Source organism: Sus scrofa, chromosome 3 (genome assembly GCF_054392235.1).
Source record: "Sus scrofa isolate SSC_HxYL_T2T_F1_AM1 chromosome 3, Sscrofa_HxYL_maternal_Yorkshire_Landrace_v2.0, whole genome shotgun sequence".
Lineage (NCBI taxonomy): Eukaryota > Metazoa > Chordata > Mammalia > Artiodactyla > Suidae > Sus > Sus scrofa.
The window spans coordinates 11,920,167-11,941,150 of record NC_139385.1 but is presented as its reverse complement, the minus strand read 5'-3'; the positions used below and the strand labels follow the sequence as shown (position 1 = coordinate 11,941,150).

The window sequence follows — 20,984 nt, the reverse complement described above, 5'->3', positions numbered from 1 at the left end:
TTCAAAAAGAGCCTGGGCCCCTGAAACCTCCAGTGTTAGCCGAGGGAGCACATGCCCTTTAAGCTGTTCTGTGGAGGGTTAGAAGGAGACGTTCTCAGGTCCTTAGGCGCGCACAGTCTCACTCTGATTCAGGAAGTGGAGATTCTGTCACTGCCCTCCGGGATCCTGGTCGAGGACCCCAGGCCTTTAGGACCTTGGAAAGGAGCAGCCAAAATGCTGTAACATCCCAGAGCTGCAAGCAGGTAAGGCTTCCTAGAGGAGGCGGCACTGTGAGCTGAGCCTGGGTGGAATGGGAAGCTGTCAGAAGGTGAAGGTGCTGGGGATGAAGGAAGACAGGCTGGGCAGGGTGCAGTAGTGGGTGGGCATGGATGGATCCAGGGAGGGGTGCAGTGGGGCGAATCCAGGGTCAGCGCCAGAGCTATCTCCCACGGGGGCCCGGGGCAGCCGTGGACTGCTGCTGCCCCGGGGAAAGAAGCCGGCTTCACCGCAGCTCCCAAGCACCAGGTATGGAAAGCACAGGGTTGTCCTGGCCTTGCCTCACACCCAACCCCTTGGCCTGGTGCACCCCTCCTCGCCCAAGCCCACTGCCTCTGCCATGGCCAATCCTTATTACCCACCTGCCTCCAGGGCAGTGCAAACGGTCAGCACCGCCAGCACCCTCGGGGCAGGAGGAAGGCTGAAGCAAAGGCCTGGAAAGAGAAGGCTGTATGCAGAGCACAGGCTGGGAATGGTGGCTGGTGTGACCACAGCGTGGGGTTGGTGCAAATTGGCAGGATTTGTTCATACAGAAACCCTGCAGTGTGCACCTACTGCGTGCAGGGCCCCATGGGAGACACAAACGGCGCTTCTGTGCAGTGGGAAGAAAAGGTGTGTTCTCTGCCAAAGGTAGAGGGTGTGAGGCCCAGAGGCCCAGAAGGAGGGGACAGCTAGTACCGGGGTGGGGGGTGAGGGGCTGAATGGAGGCCCCGTGGCCCCACCAGAGGTCCGTGTCATGGCTCACGTGGAATCCCTGACATAACTGCCTTGCTCAAAACCTGCCTCGGATCGCCCTCTGATCCTCCTCCACTCTCCTTGTCTGGCATCGTGACTGTTCCTTGGTCCGACTTCTGTCCTCTCTGGCTTTGCCCCATCTCTGCACCACCCATGCCCTAGTGTTAGAGTAACTGTGCTGGTTTTTAAATATCCCAAATTCTTGAACACTCTTCCCTTCAAAAGTTAGCGCTCCCTTGCCTTTAAGGATGGAGTCTGGATTAGTGACTGTGTGCTAAGGAGCAGAAGGGGGAGAAGCAGTGCTGCAGGGCTTCTGAGGCTCGGGGCATAAAGGGATAGCTTCTGCCTGAAGCCAGCTGCCACGTTGTAAGGACCCTCGGGCATCCCCGTGGAAAGGCCCGCAGTGGAGTGGAGCTGAGGCCTCCCACCAGCAGCCAGCCTGTGCGGGACCACCGTGAGGACACATCTTCCCACCCCAGGCAAGCCTTCCAGGAACCGCAGCCCCAGCCAGCTCCGGGGCTGCCATTTCCTAAAAGACCTTCAGCCAGAAGTGCCCTGTTGAGCCCCGCCCAAATTCCAAGCCCTTAGGCGCTGTGAGAGTTAAGAAAAGTTTGTTGTTGTTTCAAGCGACTAGGTTTTCGCAGTAATTTGTCATGCAGAAGGTAACTGATACAGTGACTATGTAATTTATCATCCAAATGGGGACACTTCTGAGAATAACAGGGAGCACTAAAAATAATTAACCCTGACAACAGGGCAAACCAGAGGTGAGTGTCCTAGCTTTTGTCCAGCCAGACAGCTCTTAAAGCTCCCCCTGCGGCTGGGTGAGTGGCTTCCTGGGGTCACCTGGGCTTCCCGGGGGAGGTTGGGAGGGCTGGTCCCCCTCTGTCCTCCCTCCAGGTGCGCATCCAGCTTCAGGGCCAGTGCCCTGGTCTTTCGGGGGTGGAGCGAGGCCGTCGGAAAGGCCCGAGGTCGTCTCTCCTGTATCTTCGCGAAGCTGCCAAGTTTTCTTTCTTCTAACAGACTTCTGGTCTGAGGAACTAGGTCTGAGTAACCCAGCCTGATCCCACCAGTGCTGAAGCAGGTTTTGGTTGTCCAAGGCCCAGGGCTGCACCTCGGCAGAAGCAGACAGGCCCACCAGCATCTCCCCCAGCTGCCAGTTCACCCAGCCCCTCAGCCACTCAGTTTGTCATCTGCTAAGGGGAGTCATCGTTGTCATCCCCCCCCCACCGCATACTTTACACACTTCCAGGCCTGAAATATAACAGGTGGGACACACTCTGACCTCTGATCTAGGCTTAAAAGCTTGGGGTCTTATCTGCCCCCCCGCCATGTTCATGGCAGCATCGTTCACAACAACCAAAAGGGGTGGCAACCCAAGTGCCCATCGACAGATGAATGGATAAGCAAAGTGTGGTCTGTTCATCGAATAAAATACCCTTCAGCCTTAAAAAGGAAGTCCTGACACCTGCTACCACGTGGATCCGCCTTGAAGACGTTATGCTAAGTGAAATCAGCCAGTCACAAAAAGACCAGTGCTGTGCCATTCCGTTTCCACGAGGTGCCTGGAGAGGTCAGATGGATCAAGAAGAAGGTCGAGGGGGTGGCTGCCAGGGGCTGGCAGGGAAGCACCGGGGAGCTGCACTCAGGGGGTATAGAGTTTCCGTTGTGCAAGATGAAAAGTTCTGGAGATGGTTACACAACAACACGAATGTACTTCTGACCTGTACACTTCAAAATGATTGATGAATATGATACGGTGTATGTTTTGTGAAAAGGGGGTGGAGCGGCGATACGAGCCTGGCGAGCGTGCAGTGGATGGTAGTGAGCCAGGGCCCTGTGGGCAGCAGAGTCACCCCGAGGGAAGGCGCTAGGACCCAGAGAGACAGCTGCTCTGAGGACGTCTCTTGTTGACTCATTTCATCCTCACAACAGCCCTGAGCGTGTAAGTTAAAATTACTGGCCCCATTTCACAGATGGAGAAACCGAGGCACCGATCATCTCTTATGCCGCAAATGAAGAGTAAGCGTTCACACACCATACAATTCACCCTCTTCACGTTGACAGCTCAAGAGCGTCTTGTCTGTTCAGAGTTCTACAGGCATCACCACTTATGCCAGAACACGTTCATCATCGCCCCCAAAGAAACCATGCCCTGTAAGCCGTCATTCCCTGGCCCTGGCGGCGCGCACCTGCTTTCTGTCTCTAGGGATTTGCCTGTGCTGGACGTTTCGTATGAATGGCAGCGTGAGCTGTGTGGTTCTTTGGGATGTCCTCTTTCACTGCGCATCTTGTTTTCAAGGTTCCTCTGTGTGGTGGCAGGTGTGTGTCCGTGCAGGACGAGGTCGTGTTCCGTTGTGCACATAGACCCCCATTTTGTTTATTCAGCCATTGACGGGCGTCGGGGTGGTTTCCGCCGTTTAGCTGGGGTGAAGGTCACTGCCGTGAACCTCCGTGTGCGGACGTTGGTGTCAGTGGATGTTTTTGTCTCTCCGGCGGGGCTCCAGGGGTCGACGTGCTGCCTCACATGGTAACTCTGGGTTTACCGTTTTGAGGACCTGCCAGGCTGCTTTCCACAGCAGCTGTGCCGGCTCACATATCTGAGGAGTCGGGATTTGAACCCAGGGTCTCCGGCGGCAGAGTCCAGGTCGTAAACCACCACACTCGCTCAGCGTGGGTACGAGCCTGGACTCCCTCACCGGTTGACAGTAACCGTAGTCTGAGTTACTGAACCTCTGGGAGACTCGGTTTCTTTGTGGGCAAACAGGCTTAGGGTGGATGGAGAGCCCGGGTACAGCGCCTGGCCACACACAGCAGGCTTCCCTCACGGTCCTCCTGGCGCCGAGCACACCAGAATTTGGTGTAACCTAAGCAGGTGCATCTGGGAGTGAAGGCCAGGAAGCATCATGTGTAGGTTCCGTGGCTCTTGGGGGGTCAGGGTGGGGGTGGTGCTTGGAGACGGCTCCCAGGTGCCTCCTGCTTCTCACCTGTCTGCAATGACTGGTTGCTGGAGTGATGGGCTCCGATAGGGTAAGGTGGTGCCCAGGTGGCCACACCTGGAGGAGGGGGCGGGAGTGGGAGGGAGGGTAGGCTCCCTCCCCAAGCCAGCCTAGGCTGTGGCCCCTTGATCTGAGCTGGGGCTGCCAGGAAGGGGAGGCCTCCTTCAGCTCCTGCGCAGGTCCGGGACCCTGGACTGTAGCAAGGTGCTTACGTTCAAGGTAGGGTGAGTTTTCCCTCCAGGCTGGGCCCCTGGACACTCACCTGGACTTTCCTCTCCACCTTCAGGCCCTCTGCACAGGGCCTGCCTTGCCTCTGAGCCCCTCCCCGTCCCAGGGTCCCAGGATTTACTCCCTTGAGCAGGAAAGGCAGGGGGTGGAAATTTGTTCTCAAAGTTCAGTCTCATTCCTGCAGAGCTCAAAAGTCACTGAGGCAGTGACCGATAGGATGGGTTTAGAACAACGAAGCTTAGCCTCAGAGATCTTTCTTGAAGCCTGAGGCATGCCAGGCTGCGCTGGGCGTTTCTCTCCTTTCCTTGCCCATTCCTTTCCCGTGCGAAGGAGGGCTCGCCTGCCCCAGCCGACAGGGAAGACAGCTGCTCGTAGCTGGCCCCAAGTCACGCAGCAGACACCTGGCAGATTGGGGTTCAGGCCCGTGCGAAAGCCCGTTTCTCAGGAGGTGTGCACCTTTGTAAGAGTCAAGAAAATATTTTTAATTTTTTTTCTTTTTTTTAAAGTTTTATAGACATGTCACTAATTTACAAGGTCGTGGTAGGTTCTGCTGTACAAGAAAATGACCCAGTCACATACACGGATCCATTCTCTCTGATTCTTCTCCCACACAGATGACCAATACTGGGTAGGGTTCTCTGTGCTATGGGGCAGAGGCAGGTCTCCGTTGGCCAATCATTCCAGATACCTCAGTGTGCATGTGCCAGTCCCTATCCCCCAGGCCATCCCTCCCACCCCAAGAAAACATTTTTCATGCAAAGATCAGGTCTGTGATCTTGGGCAAGTTGTTGAGAGCCTCAGAGGAGGCTCAGTTTCTGCATCTCTAAAATGGGCACCATGACGTCGAGCTCTTTGGGTTATGCTGAGGATTAAATTGGAGATTTTACGTGAAGGATTTAGGCATCCGACACACAATGAGTTATTTGTATGAATTCAGCGGATATTCATTGAAGACCAAAGAGCCCCGGGCTGGACTGCCCACCTCGGCAAGGGGGTAGGGGTGGCCTTTGTCCCCACGGCGCTGATGGTCTGTTCTGTTGGGGAAACACTGGCAGGGCCGAGCTGGGGGCTGCACAATGGAAGGTCTCATTCTCATTTTTATTTCATGAGGGGTGTTTTTTTCAGATTGAGGGAGCTGTGGGGACTGACCGACTGGCCCAAGGGCTCGGGGAGGGGGAGGCCAGCAGGAGAGGGGGGCGGTCTGCAGGCACAGGGACCAGGGGACCTTTGGGGTTAGGCAGGCGGCCCGATGTAAGAGCAGCTTGTCTGAACCCTGAGCGCTGGTGTCAGAGTTCCCGTTGTGACTCTGCGGGTTAAGGACCAGACATTGTACCTGTGAGGATGTGGGTTCAATCCCTGGCCTCGCTCAGTGGGTTAAGGATTCAGTGTTGCTGTGAGCTGCAGTGTAGGTCGCAGATGCAGCTCAGATCCTGCCTTGCTGTGGTATACCTGGGCAGCTGTAGCTCCCATTCGACCCCTGGCCCCCCTGGCCCTGGCCCGGGGAAATTCCATATGCTGGAGGTGTAGCCATCAAAAGAAGAAGAAAAAAAAAAGAGTGCTGGTGTCCTTTTCAAGGCATGAGCTCTCTACTCCCAGCAACGTCCTGGGAGCTGTTCTCTCTCTGCACCCTGCATCCAGCAGCTCTGCCTGGCTGATGCTCAGACTCCCAGACTTGGCATGTCCCACACAGTCCTCATCTCCCACCCGGACCTGCCCTCACCCTCCTCTGCAGCCGTACATCCCTCCATCCAGCCCATCTCCTGGCCCTTTCTCGGGGGGAGGGTTTCTCTAACCCCCTTCTCTGCACCCCCCACTGTCTCCCCGGGCCCCTTTCATTCAAGCCCCCTCACCTGACCCTGTAACCCTCCCGTCCCCTCTAGGCCCTTTCTTGGCAGGAGGGCAGCTTTGATTTGCACGGAAATCTAATCCCATCCCCGCACATGTGTGAACGGCTCTGGGCTGGAGTCCAGGCCCTGAGCGAGCCCCCGAGGCTGTACCCTCTGGACTCAGCCTCCCCGCCTCCCTGAGCTCTTTCCTGCCTTCTCTTCTTTCCTGCTTTGTCCTTGCTACCCCTCCCCTGCGTGCCCCACCCGCTTCTCTGCCCAGGACAACCTCTCCTTTGCCCAGACCTTCCCGCCATCCAGTGCCCCCACTCCTCCAAATTCAAGCTGTGCAGCCTCCACCTGGCGCTTCCCCTCTCTGAGCCCTATGGTTCTTGCCATAAGATGGTGGGTGAGCGACATAGGGCAAGGCAGTCGAGGTTTATGCAGCCGGGAAGGTTTGACCCAAGTGAGCCTGGGTGCAGATGAAGGAGTGGGGGGCCGGCTGGGTTTACAACCTTAGGTGGGCTCGGGCATGGTGAGGAGGGGTCCTCTAAGTCCATTTTCCTCCCTCCTGCAGGGAATGGCCCTTCTCACCATTCAGGGCACAGAGAAGGTGTCTATAGCCTGCTTTCTGTGGGCGAGTTTAAAAGTGGCCTCAGGATAGGGACAGAGTTGTTACCCCAACTTTGGGGAATGAGCCATAGAAGTAGGAAGAACCCCCGCCCCAGCCCCATGCTTTGCAAGGGTTAGGATGTGGAGTCTGCAGTGGGATCTGCATCGCCGACACGGGGGTGGGGGGTGGGGGGTGGGGGTGAGGGGAGAGGTTTCACAAGGGTCCTTGGACTCCACCCTCCTCCAGCTGCCTCGGAGTGAGACCCGCTCTCAGGGACCAGAGCTGGGACCGGTCTCCCCTTCCCACGGCTTGGCCCCAGGCAGGAGAACTACCCGGTGGCACTGCACCCACCCAGGCTGGATGCCCCCGGGCTGAGCGGCCTCTGGGGATGCACAGTCCATGTCATCCCATAGAGCCAGGTCAATGAGGGCCCCAGGGGGCAGCCCAGGTGTACCGAGAACCTGCTCCTAGGCAGTGAAATCACATTTCCTTTTTTATCTGCTCTTTTCTAAATACTCTTTAGAGTAGTTCTATTCAGAGTGACTCCCCCCCCCCTCCACTTTCCCTCCCGCCGCTTCCCTCCCCCAGCTCTTCAGTCCAAATCCACCTGGTTTTTAAGGGCCTCCGGTTGTCAGTTTCCGTTGAAAAAACACAGAAGGCGCTTGCACTGGGTCTGAGGGCTGCTCCAAGGATTAAATGAGATCCTACAGATCAAGTGCTTAGATCGGAGCCTGGTTCAGGCGCCGAGGGCCCAGAGGGTCACGGGGCTGGAGGCAGTGGTGGTCATGAGACCCCCTCAGTGCTCCTGTACTGCCGGCCTCGCTGGCACATCAGCTGTGCTGCTGAAATGCCCCATGAAAAATCAAACCATCGGAAGGTTGCCCTGTGTTAATGCCCAGCCGGGACCCCTGAGTCCTCGAGCAGAATGAAGGTTCGTGCATCACACACACCCCTGACCCCTACCCTGCACATACACCTCTGCCCTGTGAGGGCAGGTTTCCTCTGAAGCTGTGTTCCTTCTCCCGCCCAAGGCAGAGACAGGCCAAGAAGGGGCCCCCGGGGAGCAGTGCAGGCCAGTGTGTGGCCTGGGAAGCTTGTGCCACCAGCCTCGGAGGGCTTGTCCCTTACCCCCAGGGAATCGGGCTCAGGGGGAAGCAGAGGCTGCACAGTGGAGATGGTTTGTTCTTTCTCTCTGGGCTTTCCTTACACTTGACCTGGACCCTCAGCCCTTGAGGCTTTCTCCATCCCTGCTGGTTCCCAAGTATGTCCTGACACCCATCCCGTGCCACGTGCTGGCGCTTTGCAGACTTGGACCCGGGACTGGTTGTGGACGGCGCGGTGTGGGAGACAGCACCCCACGCTCTCGGTTACACGTGTCTGGGGAGAGGAAGGTCCTCGAGGCCCAGGTGCAGGAGAGGAAGTACAGTCGAGTCCACGTGTGTTGGGGAGAGCTTCCCAGAGAGGTGACATGGAGCCAGGCCTGAAGCATTAAGGTAGGGAAGGGACTTCCGAGGAAGAACAGCATGTGCTAAAGCGCAGAGGTCTGGCCCACGGAGCCCATGGTGAGCTGGAGCAGCGTGGGGGCTAGAGAGGGCCCTTGTTGTGAGGAGAGGGCGGGGGTCTCTCCAGCCTTCTTGGTCAGGATCTGGTCACGGGCGTAATCCCAGAGCCAGAGAAGGCTCACGCGGGAAGGAAGGGCCAGCAAGGAAGAGGACAGCTGGAGGAAGTGCCCAGAGAAGTGGAAACGGGAATGAGAGCGCGTGGTATAGAAAATGGGGCCTACTGAAATTCCACTTCTGGGAAAAGACCTGGAAGCAGGGTCTCGAATACTTGTACACTCGTGTTCATAGTAGCTTTATTCACAATCGCTAAGCAGAAACAACCCGTCTCCTTCCACTGATGAATGGATAAGCAAAGTGTGGTGGGTGCCTACAGTGGAATATCATTCGGCCTTAAAAAGGAGGGACAGTCTCACACCTGCTACAACAGGGATGAACCTCGAGGATGTTATGCTGAGTGATATACACCAGTCACAAAGGATAAATACTGATTCCACTTATAAAATTTCGTGGCGACAGAAAGTAGAGTGTTGACTGACAGAGACTGGTGATGGGGGAATGGGGAGTGATGGTTTTCTGGGCCCAGTTTTAGTTTTACAAAATGAAAAGGGTTATGGGGATGGATGGTAGTGATGGTTGCACAACAATGTGAATGTATTTGATACCATTGCTTTCGTTACTTATTTATTCATTTTGTCGTTTTAGGGCCACACCTGCAGCATGTGGAGTTTTCCAAGGTAGGGTTGAATCGGAGCTGTACGTGCCGGCCTCCACCACAGCCACAGCCACGCCAGATCCAAGCCGAATCTGTGACCTGCACCACAGTGCACGGCAGTGTGGGATCATTAACCCACTGAGCGAGGCCAGGGATTGAACCTGCATCCTCATGGATCCCAGTCAGATTTGTTTCTGCTGAGCCACGACAGGAACTCCATTAAAACCACTGCTTTAGAGTGAGATAGCTGGCTTCAGGGATAGCAGTGTGTTATATTTGGTTAAGATGGAGTTCCCGGAGTTCCCGTCGTGGCGCAGTGGTTAACAAATCCGACTAGGAACCATGAGGTGGCGGGTTCGGTCCCTGCCCTTGCTCAGTGGGTTAAGGATCCGGCGTTGCCGTGAGCTGTGGTGTAGGTTGCAGACACGGCTCGGATCCTGCGTTGCCGTGGCTCTGGCGTAGGCTGGCGGCTACAGCTCCGATTTGACCCCTAGCCAGGGAACCTCCATATGCCGCGGGAGCGGCCCAAGAAACAGCAAAAAGACCAAAAGACGGAGTTCCCGTTGGGGCTCAGCAGGTTAAGAACCCAACTAGTATCCATGGGGATGCGGGTTCAATCCCTTGCCTCGCTCAGTGGGTTAAGGATCCAGCATTGACGAGAGCTGCGGTGTAGCTCACAGATGCAGCTTGGATCCGGCATTGCCGTGGCTCTTGTGTAGGACGGCGGCTGCAGCTCCTGTTGGACCCCTGGTCCATGGAACTTCCATATGCTGTGGGTGGGGCCCTTAAAAAAAAAGGAAAAAAAATGGTTAGGATTGTAAATTTCTTGTGTATTTTAATACAAGCAAATGTACACTCAACAACAACAACAGATCTAGGCTCGTGAGAATGAGGAGAAAGTTGAGGCACAGGGGTGGTGCAGGGATTGGGGGCAGGATAAAAAGGATTGTCCGGGAGAAGGAGCATATATCCTCGAGTCTTGACACAGCTGAGTTGGACCCCTCCCTGTGCCCCCTGTCCTTGTCAGCTTGGGCTGCAGTAACAAAATACCGCTGCCTGGGCGGCTTGAAACAACACAAATTTATTTCTCCGTCTTGGACGTTGGAAATCTCACGGTCCGGGAGCCGATGGACTCACTTCCTGGTGGGGGCTCTCTTCCTGGCTTGGAGACAGCTGCCTTCTCCCTCTGTCCTCACGGGGTCTTTCCTCGGTGCACACAAAGGACAGAGAGGCAAGCACTTCCTCTTCCTCTTCCAGGGCACTAACCCCAGCGTAGAACCCCATTCCTATGACCTTGCCCAACCCTAACCACCTCCCAGAGGCCCCACCTCCAAATACCATCCCCTTGGGCATTAGGGCTTCAGTGCATGAATTTATGGAGGACTCAGATATTCAGTCACATGCCCTGTTTGGAGGTAGTTCACATCAGTAAGTCTCAGTTTTCGTATCCGGAAAGTGCTGCTGAGCCTCAGAGTGCTGTAGGAGTCTCGTGTGCTCCTGGGGGTCCATCACCCGGCCTCCAGGTGTTGCTCAGCAGGCATTGGCTGTCACCGGCGAGGCTTCCCTCAGCACCTGCTGTTCTCCATAACCCTTGGGTATCTCCAGACAGTCTGGGGCCCTGGGAGATGCTCATTTCCCCCCCGTCCAGGCTGTGATTTGGGCCTCTGACTGCGCCTGGTGCTCTAGTCTCTTAAGTGGGATGGGGGGTGGGGGGCACAGACCAGGTCTCGGGAAGGCTTGGGTGGCTGTTTGTCTTCCTGTTGAGGCTCAGATGTTGGGACGCCTCCCCCATCTTCATGTACCTACCCCTGCAGGGCCCCGGCTTACTATGCGGGAGGGGTGGGACCCAGCGGCTTCTGTGGGGAGCCCTGCATGGAGAGAAGGCAGAACTCCAGGGTCTGCTTTAGGGTGACAGGTCACCTGGCCTCTTAGGTGGGTCAGGGTCAGCCACCCCTCCCCTGAAGAGATGCTTGCAGCTGGGTGAAAGGCTGCACCCCAGCCCGGGAGAGGCAGGAAGCCCCATCATCCTCTGATTCTCCTCTGTCCTCCTGGCCTCAGGCTGTGTCTGGGCTGTGCCCTGGGTCCAGGGCAGGAAGGAGGAGAGAATTGTGACTGCCAGGGCCATGGCACAGGTCAACAGCAGGGCTGGGGTTTGACCCCCAGGGACCATCTGGCTCCCGACACCATGCCCCTGAACACAGCACCCCCTCCTTCCACCTTCTCAGTGCCCCCTTGGCACCCCACTCTGAGCTGGCTCCCCCGCCTTGGCAGTTCACCCCAGTCCTGCTGCCTCCTTACCGCTGGGTTTTTTTTTTTTTTCTTATTTATAAGTTTTGAGTAGATGATAAATTCAGTCTATTAGAATTCCAAAGATACACAAAGGTGCCCAGTAAAAGCTCCCTCCCACAGTTGTTCTTCAGCCACCCCATTCCCGCCCCCACAGACAAAATTAGCGGAGATCTTGGTGATATTTCCTGGGTATGTATACACATGTGTGTATGTATATCCATATATGCAAGTATGCATATGCGCCATTTTCCATCTTTTTTTTTTTTGCATGAATTGATATTAAACCATGCTCACTCCAGCTGAGAAAACCACAGTGCAGAACAGCGAAAGTTCATCCTAGCAGTGATTCGCATCTCCCGCCGCCCCGCCAATGGTTTTTTTTTTTTTTCCGCATCCTTCATTTTAACTGTTGCACAGCCTCCCAAGAAACAGGCGACCATCATATCTTTAAACTGTCTCCCACCAGTTGGGATATTTGTTCCCGACTTTTTTTGTCCCTGTTATTAACGCTATAACATGTAACTCGGGGCAGAGGCCTTACTGTGCTTGCAGGCAACGCCTAGAGGTAGAACCCTGGGTCAGAGTGTGTGTGTTGGAAGAGTCCTCCCATGGTGCCTGCGGAGAAGGGGAGAAGGGTTCCCGCTGACATTCCTGTCTGGGTGTCATCAGACAGCCTGGTAGGTGAAGGACCCCTTTATGTCACCTTCCCTTCTGGGGGTGCGTGTTTATGCACCTCCATGTGAGCCCTGAGGCATTTGCTTGTCTTCTTCTTTGGGGCTCTTTGTCACCCTTCATTCTATCCCCCAGCCAGCTTGCAGGCCCCCAGTGGGCTGTGGCAGGGTCTTAACCTTTCACCTCCAGAGCACCCAGCCTATAGTTAAAGCCCTGATTTTATTTACTCTTGTATCTGAGCGTTTGCCCATCCCTTTCGCCAGCTCCCCTACGGCCCCCCCTCCCATGCAGGTGAAGTCACCTGTCTGCCAGGCCCTGGGGTCCAGGTAACCAGACCCACACTCAACCATGCCCAGTGTGCCCAGCCCTCAAACCCAGGTCCCCGCCTCCAGGGACTGCCCCCTCCCAGGTCCAGAGCTCTCTCACCTCCACGAATGTTGGAAGCTCTCACAGCATCTCAGGCCTTCCCACCTTCCTGCCAGCTTTAGCTCATGGGGAGACTCCAGGCTCTGGGACCAGCTGGGCCTGGGTGTCCCCTCCCCTGAGGACTGGGCTGAGAGGGAAAATAACAAACCTTCCCACCCCAGGGTGATGGCTGGGCAGCTTCTGGCCCCTGTAACCCTCAGAGGACTCTGGAAGCTTCTCCCTGCTGCTGCCAAAGATGTTTATCCCTGAGGTCACTCACATCTTGTGTGGGCAGGAGGCTGGCACCACAGAGGCCCACTGCTCATGCTTACTGGTCACACACGGCATATTCTCCCCACTTCGCTCACAGCCTTTGGGGTAGTGTTGACTTCTCCAAGCCTCAGTCTCTTCATCTGCAAAATGGGATGATAGCGCTGACTTGGCCAGCTCATCAGAAATGCATTTTTACATGGCTATGTTCTGATTCCTTTCTTTTTCTAATGTCGCTGTCTCCCTTACTTTGTCTGTCTCTAACTTTGGCAGCTTGGACGTGGCCCGGGGATATTGGCCACGGCCAAATGAAAATTTTAATAGAAGTGAAATGTTTGGCCCAGAGTCTATAGAAAGCCCTTGGGGCCTGGCCCTCCTCACCGTGGGTCAGGGCCCCTGGACTGTCATTAAGCTGCTCTTGGGCAGCTCAGAGACGTAAGGACAGTTAACAAACCCAGCAAAACAAAGCGCTGTGTCCTCTAGGAGGCGTTGGCGGGAAGGTTGGGTGGTGGGGAGCCGACAGTGGGTGTCTGTGTTGATTTCTGGCCCCAGTCCTGACTTCAGGAAGTTGATGCCACTCTCAGCTGGGAGTGCAGGACATGACAGCTTGGGGTGGGGCTTTGTTCGCAGGCGTGTCTCAGCCATAGCTGGACCCCCAGGCCTGTGCACAAGCACTTTGGAAGGAACAGGAGCTGATGACCCCAGTCCAGTCAGCCCTGCTGCTGACTGAGGCCACCCTGGACTGGGGGAGCCTGGGGCTCACTGGGGAGAGCAGACTGGCCGGAGGGTCTCTGCCCCAAGGCAGGGGGGTACAGGGCAGGAGGTTGGGAACAGAAGGGTCCCTTCCTGCCCTCTGCTGCCCCAGCCTGATGTTGGAGTGTAAGCAGCAGTGCTATCTCTGGTGGAAAATGTTAGCACACGCCGAATACCTAGTTCCCAGCCACTCTTGGCTGGACCCAGCCTGATGTCTTTAGTTCAGCTCTTTTATTTCATGGATTTGGAACTGAGTCCCTAAAGCAAAGGACCAGCCAAGGTACATGGCTGTCCACTGATCCCGCGGGTGCAGACAGGCTGTGGGTCCCCTACTCCCTGCTCCATCAGCCTCCTTCCTCTCAGCTCTGGGGCCCTTCTGTACTGTTCTCCATGGATTTATGTTCATTTCAGCCCTTTCCCCATCATCTCGGGTCATTTGTCCAGTTGCTTCACAGGTCTTTAAAGGTGTCTTTAAGGGTTTGTGGACTGCATATTTGTGCCTCTCCAAAACTGTGCTTAAGCCCTAACCCTCATTGGGAATGGATTTGGAGATGGGTCTTTAGGAGTCACTTAAGGTTAAGTGAGGTCATATGGGTGGGGCCCCGATCCTATAAGATGAGAGTCCTTTTAAGAGAAGAGATGCCAGAGAGCTCGTTTGCTTTCTGTCCGCTTTCTCTCCACGTGCTTGCAGAAGGAAGGCCATTGTCAAACCCCTGCCCACCCCTTCAATCTGTTTCCAGCCTCCAGAACTGTGAGAAAATAAACTTCTGTTGTTTAAGGTCCCCAGTGCCTGGTACTTGGTTCCAGCATCTGGCTATTGTGGCCCTCCTGGGCCCCGAGAGTGAGGACCGGCAGATAGTGCCCTGACAAGACTGTCTGGAGCCTCCAGGTGCCCAATATGGTAGCTGGAGGGTGAAGAGAAAGGCAAGCAGGTCAGGCACTCGTGGGCGCAGTAGCGGTTTTCCTGCCCTTTTTTCCTGGCTCAAGGTCAAGCCCATTAAAAGAGCCAAGTGTCAGTGCTAAACATTTTCTCCCCTGAGCCAAGTGCACAACAAGGGGGCTTTTCCAGGGAAGGGGGCTGGTAACCTGGAGACCCCGCCTCATGCCGGCAGCTAACCCTTCACTCTGGAGGACCTCAGTGAGATTCCAGATAGCATGGAATCCCAGCCTGGAATGGTCCCAGTGCCAATGGCTGCAGCCAAAATCCTGGAGCTGCCAGCCAAGGAGGGAACCTGGGTTTTGTTTCAGGTGGAGGCTGCTTGCATTTGAGTGAGTGATGGGTAGGAAAGTTCTAGAACTGCGCTATCCAAATGGGTAGCCTCTGGCCACACGTGGCTCCGTTCAGATTCATTAAAATTAAATAAAATTAAAATCAATTCTTCAGCCTCACTGGCCTCATTTCAAAGTGCTCCATCGCCACACGTGGCTCATGGCTTCCCAACGGGATAGCGCAGGTGGCAACCGTTTCCATCATTCCAGGAAGCGCTCCTGGACAGCACTGTCCTAGAAGGTTTGTTTGGACTCTGTGAGAGAGAATGTCAGGCTCATTTTGGTGATGACACCGCAGCCATTCTCACACTTAGCTCTGCTTCACCTTTCTGCTCTGGTGCCACCACCTCCAGGGTGCCCTCCGTGAGCCCCAGCCCCCCAGCATCTCCCCACATGCTCTTTTCTGCTTGTTCCCTGCATCACCCCCTTTAGGCAAACGCGCCATCACGCGTGCCGTCCCTGGCAAGGGCAGGACTGGGCCCCGAGGAACCGCAGTGGACAGGGCAGCGGCTTGGTGGAGCTGGGGCTCCCATTCTTCCTTCTGAAGCAGGCTCTGTGCTCTGACTCCGGAAGTGACAGGGCGCCGTCCCAGAGCACAGGGAGGCGCAGAGCATGCCCGGGTCACCCAGCCTGCTGGGCGTCAAGGTGCCCCTCCCCAGGCCCCTGGACTTGGGCCCTGGGGAATTCCAGAAGGAGCCAGGCCACAGCCCAGTTGGAGCGGGGAGCAGCCGAGGCTCCCGGGTCAGCGTCCAAAGCTGGCAGGTGGTCACGGACTGCTGTGGCTTTACCTGGTTTACGTCTTGCTTAGCCTACTCCTGACCCCACCTCAGGCAGCTGAGGAGACTCTCGAGAGTCCCAAGGGCCCTTTGCTCAGGCCCCCCCCCACCGGCACTCTAGGCACCGATCCCTTGACACCCCTTCATCCAGGAAATCGCCCCTACATCTTAAGACATTTGAGAGCTTCATGGGGCCTGGGAAGGGAAACTGGGAGAGCTATAGGCCAGACGTGTTTTCTTTGGCCCACCTGGTATGTTTTTTGAAAAAATACACCAACATTTAAATATTGAAAGAGATGGCAAAAATCTGGATTTCCCGCTTTTCTGGAAAAATTGGAAGATTTTGCCACCCAGAGCCCACGTATAGCAGTTTATCGAAGCCAAGGGGCAGCTGCCCCTCTTTGGGCGGGGAGGGAGGCCCCTACCACACCCCTCTCCAGGCCGCCTCAGTCCCTTCTGCTGCCCATTGTCCCTGCCCCCACCCCCACTGAGACCAGGGCCCAGGCCCATTTGTCATCATGCTGTGACGGGTCTGTTTCTTGGGTGCAGAAAAATATGTCTCTGCTCCTCTTTCCTAAAAGTGCTTAGGAAGAAAAGGAGGCGGGGGGGGGGGAGGGGGGGAGGCGCGTGCCTCTTGGTGCCGGGGAAGAACAAGAGCGTTTCTGGGTGTTGAGCATGCAGAGTGGGTCTGACCTCTGCTCCTCTTCACCCGAATGTCTTGCAGACCTTTGAGCTCTATTCTAGACAGTTCTTTCTGTTTTTAGTTTTTTTTTTGCTTGTCGGGCCCACACCTGCAGCATATGGAGGTTCCCAGGCAAGGGGTCGAATTGGAGCTGCAGCTGCCAGCCTATGCCACAGCCACAGCCACGCAGGATCCGAGCCATGTCTGCGACCTCCACCCCAGCTCACAGCAACCCTGGATCGTTGACCCACTGAGCGAGGTCAGGGCTCAAACATGCATGCCCTTGGGTGCTGGTTGTGTTCGTTACCACTGAGCCATGCCGGGAACGCCTTGGCACGTTTCTAAGCTTCCTTGACTGGGTCCTCCTCCCATCTTCTCTTTGGTTTCTCGTCCCTGGGATCCTTGCAGAAACACGTGTGTGTCTGTGTCTGACTCCCTGCCTTCAGAGAACTCAGCCAGATAGTCGGCAGCAGCTGAGCGAGCCTCCTGGAGGGGTGGGGGGGGGGCTCTCCTGACTGTCCCCCCAAGGCTCCTACCTGGAGGGGCGCAGGGGCTGGGGTCTGACATGGCCAGGCTCCCAGGCTTTGCTTTCTGGGTCCTGCATCCCCTGAGCATCTCCCCACTTCTGCCCCTGGGCATGCAGCATGAGCCCAGCTCCCCCACCTAAGAGAAGATGGGACTCCAGCAGGCACAGAGGGTGGGGTGTTGGCTTCTCCGCGCAGCCCCCCACCGTGAGCTGCTTAAGACATAGACCCTCCAGCAGTTCCCATGGTGGCACAGTGGGATTGGCAGTGTCTTGGGAGCACTGGCACACAGGTTCAATCCCCAGCCCAGCACAGTGGGTTAAGGAACTGGTGTTGCCCCAGCTGTGGCTTGGATCTGATCCGTGGCCTGGGAGCTCCATATGCTGAGGGGTTGCAAAAAAAAAAAAAAAAAAAAAAAAAAAAAAAAAAACGTAGATCCTCCAGTATTTCAAATCCTTTTTTTAAACGTGGACCTCGGTGCACAGAATGCAGTTACTCATCATCCTTGTTCTGCAGCATACTTATCCATCCTACCTTTCAGTTCACCTTTGTTTATTGTTTGAATCCCACTGCAACCGTGACTTTGATGGTACCCACTCTCCACCCATGCTTATCTTTCCCTTGACTCTTAGAACCAGTTTTGTCCTGTGTGTACATCTGACAAGGGTATCTGGCTATGTGTTATCTTCTGGGACGTGGCTTTTTCCCACTCAACGTTGTATTACAAAGTATAGATGATATATTCGACGTCTCTGCGGCTGTAGACAATGGGACCACAGGGCTGTAGAGTGTTTCTTTTCCGTGAGTGAAGGGTCTTTTCTTTATGGTCGCTTGTGTATGCTGCTTCCCCTGCCTGGCTCTCTCCCCAAGCCCTTCCCGAGCACCCCAACCTTAGGAACCTATGCCATTACTCCTTTTTTTTTTTGTCTTTTCTAGGGCTGCACCTGCGGCATATGGAGGTTCCCAGGCTAGGGGTCTAATCGGAGTTGTAGCCACTGGTCTTACACCACAGCCACAGCAACGCCAGATCCGAGCCGTGTCTGTGACCTACACCACAGCTCACAACAACGCCAGATCCTTAACCGACTGAGCGAGGCCAGGGATCGAACCCGCAACCTCATGGTGCCTAGTCGGATTCGTTAACCACTGCGCCACAAGGGGAACTCCCACCATTACTCCTTTTTAAAACCTTTCCTTGTGTCATGGCCCTTAATGCCATCAAACTATGCTTCCTGTGCTTGTTTCTGCCTTGACCCCACCCCAGCAGGGGCCCTTCCCCATCTCAGCAGGTGCTTGAACACCCTGCCTCAGGACCCAGCTCATGGAGAGGGCAGAGCTCAGGCACGCCTGGGTGGGCTGAGGTGTGCAGAAGAGTTCTCTGGGGGCAAACTTGAGCTGCTTTTGTGGAATTACGGGAATTGGGGGCAGAGGGAGCCAGCCAGGACATCTTTTTTGAATAAGGATGTTTATAGCAGCTTTATTCATAATAGCCGCAAACTGGAAACCATCAAATTTCATCGACAAGAAAAAGGATAAATTAAAATATATTATAATGCATTACAAGTATATATAAAAACATGTATATATATTCCACCATAAAAGCAACTACAAATGATATAAAACAGATGACTCTCAAAAACAATACATTGAACAAATTGTGTTTTGCCAGACACAAAACAGTACACACTATACGATTTCATGGCTGTTAAGTACCCACACCAGCAAGCAATCTGTGATGCTAGAAACTGGAGCAAGGGTTGCCCCTGGGTGGTCATGGGGACCCACAGAAAAGGGACAGAGACTTCCTGCAGTGATGGGAAAAGTCAGTATCTTGATTGGGGTGGTGCTTAGATGGGAGTGTATACATTGATCAAAACTCATCTAACTGTGCACCCCAAATCTGCACATTTTATTATGGTAAATATGCCACAGTTTAAAAAAAAAGTTTTGGTTTGGGTTAAAAAAAAAGTCATCAGTAAGAAATGATGATCCAAGCCCAGGCCGGAGCTCACTGAGAGCATTTCTCGCCTAAAAGGTTGAACGGGATTCAGGAGTTGGTTGCGCAAAGACAGTGTCACCAAGGGGACGCTGCAGAATCCTTTCTCCTCATCCATCTTCACCTCCTCACACCTTTGTCCTGAGGGCCCCCGAGGGCTACTTGGTGTGTGGACCATGTGGCCACCTCCAAGCAAACCACTTGGCCCACCTGCTCGACTGTAACAAGAGAAGACCCAAGGTAGACAGGGAGAAAGGCAAGTTCTTGAACTTTGGGCCTCCACCCAGCCTGCCCCCCTTTCTGGGACTTTTCTTCTCTGTCTGTCTCGCTCCTTTTTTGGAGGGGGAGCGGGCATGCCCACAGCATGCAGAGGTTCCGGTGCCAGGGATCCAACATGAGCCGCAACAGTGACAACGCTGAGTCCTTAGCCACTAGGCCACCAGGGAACTCCCAAGGCTTTGAGTAGCAGCTGCGTGCATGGAGTGTGCCCAGTGTATACATGCATGACTCAGTGAATTCCCATGGACTGACCACGCCTGGGGAGCCAGCTCCCAAGAAAAACCCATAGAGCACGTTCTCAGGATCCTGGACGTCTCCCCGCTCCTGTTCACTACCCTGACTTCTGTCACCTCTCTGTGACTCTGCCCTTTTGTTTTTTAATTGAAGTGGTTTTTGTTTGTTTGTTTGTTTTTGTCTTTTTGCCATTTCTTGGGCAGCTCCCACAGCATATGGAGGTTCCCAGGCTAGGGGTCTAATCGGAGCTGCAGCCACCGGCCTACGCCAGAGCCACAGCAACGCGGAATCCAAGCTGCGTCTGCAACCTACACCAGAGCTCACGGCAACGCGGGATCCTTAACCCACTGAGCGAGGCCAGGGATCGAACCTGCACCCTCATGGTTCCTAGTCGGATTTGTTAACCACTGAGCCACGACGGGAACTCCTTAATTGAAGTGTCGTTGATTTACAACTTTGTGTTGATTTCTGCTTTACAGCAGAGTGATTCAGTTATACACACACACACATACATACTTTTTTGTATGCATATTCTTTTCCATTACGGTTTATCATAGGATATTGAATATAGTTCTCTGTGCTATACAATAGGACCTTATTGTTAACCCCCTCCACGCATGCTAGCTTACATCTCCTACCCCGAACCCCCCACACCACCCATCCCTCCCCCAACCCCTTCCCCTTGGGAACCACAAGTCTGTTCTCCTTGTACATGAGTCTGTTTCTGTTTTGTAGATAGGTTCATTTGTGCCATACTTTTTTTTTTTTTTCTTTTTAGGGCCGCACCTCCAGCATATGGAAGTTCCCAGGCTAGAGGTCAAATAGGAGCTATAGCTGCCAGCCTACACCACAGCTACAGCCATGCTGGATCCCAGCCGCATCTGCAACCTACACCATAGCTCATGGCAGCACTGGATCCTTAACCCACTGAGCGAGGCCAGGGATCAAACCCGCATCCTCATGGATACTAGTCGGGTTCATTACCACTGAGCCACAATGGGAACTCGCATTTGTGCCATATTTTAGATTGCATATATAAGTAGTATCATATGGTATTTGTCTTTGTGACTTAACTCACTCAGTATGATAATCTCTAGGTCTAATCTTTGTTGCTGCAAAAGGCATCATTTCAATCTTTTTTATGGCTGAGTAGTATTCCATTGTATGTATGTGCCACATCTTTATCCATTCATCTGTTGATGAACATTTAGGTTGTTTCCAAGTCTTGGCTATTGTGAATCGTGCTGCTATGAACGTAGCGGTGCATATATATTTTTGAATAATTTTGTCTGGATATATGCCCAGGAATGGGATTGGTGGATCATATGGTAACAGTGTCCTTAATTTTCTGAGCAACCTCTATACTGTTTTCCACAGTGGCTGTACCAATTTACATTCCCACCGAAATTATAAGAGGGTTCCCTTTTTTCCACACTCTCTCCTGCCTTTGTTGTTTGTAGACTTTTTGTTGTCGTCGTTGTTATTTGTAGACTTTTTAATGATGGCCGGTTTGAAGTGGTACCCCATTGTGGTTTTGATGTGCATCTCTCTAATAATTACAACGTTGAGCATTTGTGTGTGTGTGCTTATTGGCCATTTGTATTTCCTCTTTGGAGAAATGTCTTTTTAGGACTTCTGCCTATTTTTTGATTGGTTTTTGTTGTTGTTGTTGTTGTCACTGAGTTGTATTGGAGCTTTTTGTATATTTTGGAAATTAAGCCCCTGTCCGTTGCAATGTTTGCAAGTATTTTCTCCGATTCTGTAGATTGTCTTTTCATTTTGTTTATAGTTTCCTTTGCTGCGGAAAAGCTTGCTAGTTTGACTAGGTCCCATTTGTTGATTTCTGTTTTCTATTGCTTTGGGGTGACCTAAGGAAACATTGTTTTATGTCAGAGACTATTTTGCCTA

The 20,984-nt window shown here is 54.0% G+C and overlaps 1 protein-coding gene across 2 annotated transcripts in view; it reads left to right on the top strand.

The window, feature by feature from the left end:
• Positions 1-20,984, top strand: part of CASTOR2 (cytosolic arginine sensor for mTORC1 subunit 2) — an 83,727-nt gene that overhangs the window by 6,416 nt on the left and 56,327 nt on the right. The window lies entirely within an intron of this gene.